A 3,457-nucleotide genomic window follows, 5' to 3' on the forward strand; every position below is an offset into this window, starting at 1 on the left:
CGTCTGGCTCTGGGCTGATGGCTCGGAGCCTGGAGCTTGTTTCTGGTTCTGTGTCTCCCTCTCTCTCTGCCCCTCCCCCGTTCATGCTCTGTCTCTCTCTGTCCCCAAAAAATAAATAAACGTTGAAAAAAAAAATTAAAAAAAAAAAAAAAAAAAAGAATCCTTCAGTGTCTGTCCATTGTTTTCAGGCTAAAAATTCAGACTCCACAGAAGGGCTTATCAGGGCCTGGTGAGGTCCCTGTCCACCTCTCCCAGATCATCTCCTGCCATTCCCATGTTCAGCCATTAGGAAGTCTATTTTTCCTTGCCTTTACAGTTATTCTCTTCCTGATCTGGAACCTCATCCCCCTCCTTGTATCACCTGGCTGAGGCATTGTCTCTTCTGGAAAGACTTCTCTAACCATGTTTGCCACCCTCATTTCCTCCCCTCTCTGTCTTCAGCTGCACTCAGTGCTTACCTCTATCACAATACTTCACTATATACATACATACATATATATATATATACACACACACACACACATATATATATACTTTAAAATTTTTTAAATATATTTTTGAGAGAGACAGACACAGCATGAGCAGGGGAGGAGCAGATGGAAAGCGACACACAGAATCTGAAGCAGGCTCCAGGCTCTGAGCTGTCAGCACAGAGCCCAACACGGGGCTCAAACCCACAAACTGCAAGATCATGACCTCAGCCGAAGTCAGACACTTAACTGACGGAGCCACCCAGGTGTCCCGTATTTCGCAATATATTTTAATTGTATTGGACTGTGAGCTCTTTGAGAGGTGGAAGGATGTCTTTCGTCCATAGAACAATGTCTAGAACAAACTCAAACAATTCAATGTTTGTTGAAAGAATGAGCAAGTGCAAAAGAACTGTAACATTGTGTGACGTTTGAGGAAGACATTGCTTAGTTCCTAAAACACCATGAAGCTGCCCTCAGAATGACTTTTCTAAAGGTCAAACACATTGACACCAATTTCGATGTTCCAGCAACTGCAACTGAACTCCCTTATTCTGATAAGCTGTATTACCCCAGCTTCCTCATTTTATAGCATCTTCTCTGGAAGACCAAATGCAAAGAAATACACAAGATGATAACAGTAATTTTTAAAATGGAATTTAGTGGAAGGCTAGAATCTCTTTGAATATTAGTATGCTAGTTGCATTCTTCTTATTGCCAGTGTGGCCCTAAAATAAGTCTTTAGAATTGCAGAGCCTCCAAATTGGAGGTCTCAGGACATCTAGCTGTTACTGGCAACCTCCAAATTGGTATATTTATAATGTATCTGTAGATTTTTACATAGATCCTGCCTGCTTTGTGCAAGGTACAATGCCAGGGCCTGTGGGGATTATCAAACTCCTAATGCCCCCAAAATCTTTGCCCTTTAGTGGTCTGTGCTATTTTATTTCATAGCCTCAGCACCTACCTATCCCCTGGTCAACCTCTAGCCTCCATCTCTCCTGTCAGCTCTAGACAGATGTTTCTACCAGCCAGCGGGGCTCTCACACCTGAATGTCATGCACACATCTTACATGGACAATGTCATCATCCCTCCTCCCAAACCAGTTCTTTTACTCACTACTCTGGTTATCGGAACCCTCATTTCCTCATCTACCCAGACTATTGATTTCTAACTCATTCTTAACTGCTTCCTTTCCCACATCATCTCCCATCAATCAATTCTCAAGTCTTCCTGTTCAATCTCTCAAGTCTTCCTTGAACCCATTCTTTTTTTTTTTAGTCTTCCTTGAACCCATTCTGTTCCCTCTTTTTCAACTATCAAGACCTTATCACTTCTCATCTAGGTTATTGAAATAACCTTTCTGCTGATTTCTTTGTCTCCAATCCCTCCCCAGGATAACCCTTCCTGCAGACTACTGCTAGAGCATCTTTCTAAAACCCAAACCTAATATTGCCCTTCCATTACTTAGTCCTTCAACAAATCCCTTTTATCTGTAAAATAAAGTCCAAAGCCCACATTGAGAGCAACAAAGCTCTATGTGACCTACCTTTTACCCCATTTCTCTTCTGACGCTCTCCCTACATACCTTAAGATCCCTCCAAACTCCTTACAGTTTCCTCAGTACACAATGTTGGCTCCTCCTGTAGGGACTTTCCAGATGCTCTACAGTTTCAGCCCAGGAAACTCCTGTTATCTTTAGATCAACTCAAATATCATCTCCTTTGTGAAGACTTCACCTCAAAGCACTTGGTACATGCTTCTATTATAGCACTTCTCATGTTATATTATAATTATTTTTTATATGCCTCCTCCCCTCTAGTTCCTCTAGGAACTGAGCTCCTAGAATATAGTGGCCATGTCTCACACTGTTTTGTATCTTGGTCTTTGACACAGTACTTAGTGCATTTCAAGCCTACCATGGGGACGCCTGGGTGGCTCAGTAGGTTAAGCGTCCAACTCTTGATTTTGGCTCAGGTCATGATCACATAGTTGGTGGGGTTGAGCCCTGTGTCAGGCTCTGCACTGAGGGCATGGAGCCTGCTTGGGATTCTCTCTCTCTTTCTCTCTCTCTCTCTCTGTCCCTCCCCCACTCACACACTCTCTCTCAAAATAAATAAATATTTTTTTAAAAAACCTACCATAAATGTTCAATGAATGACTAACTGAATAATTGAATGAATAAATGATTGACTGTGATAGGAGTCAGAATAAGAGCAGTAAGAAAGGTGAAAATAGGGCCTCCTGGGTGGCTCAGTCAGTTAAGTGTCACACTTTGGCTCAGGTCATGATCTCATGGTTCCTGACTTCAAACCCTTCGTCAGGCTCTGTGCCAACAGCTCAGAGCCTGAAGCCTACTTTGGATTCTGTGTCTCCCTCTCTCTCTCTGCCCTCCCCTGCTCACACTCTGTTTCTCTCTCTCTCTTTCAAAAAATAAATAAACATTAAAAAAAGAGAGAGAGGTGCAAATAAAGGTGCAACACTCTGCCATAGTTTTCAGAGGACTGAGTCATATTTATTTGGGAGACCAAAATAAGACTATATAATTGATTGCAATCTTTCAGTTTAATCCTATATATTTGTTTATGCCCTAATGCAAGATTCACCCATGGCCCACTCCTCCAAATTTCACCCCAAAACGACACTAATTTTTAAGAGAGAGAGAGAAAGAGTGAGAGCATAAGTAGGAGAGGAGCAAAGGGAGAGAGAGAGAATCTTAAGCAGGCACCATGCCCAGAGCAGAGCCTGACTCGGGGCTTGAGCCCACAATCAAGACCTGAGCCAAAACTAGGAGTTGGATGCTTGACTGACTGAGCCAACCATGTACCCCACAAAATGACACTAATTTTAGCTTCTGTCTCTGGTGTAATAGACCTTTAGTTCATATAAAATATATGATATTTCACATAAGAATCTGGATTCATAATAATTTTCCTATTTGTAAATAGAGATCCCTTCTTTTTTTCTAAAAAGGATTTAAGCGACA

Source organism: Felis catus, chromosome E1, assembly GCF_018350175.1.
Source record: "Felis catus isolate Fca126 chromosome E1, F.catus_Fca126_mat1.0, whole genome shotgun sequence".
NCBI classification, from domain to species: domain Eukaryota; kingdom Metazoa; phylum Chordata; class Mammalia; order Carnivora; family Felidae; genus Felis; species Felis catus.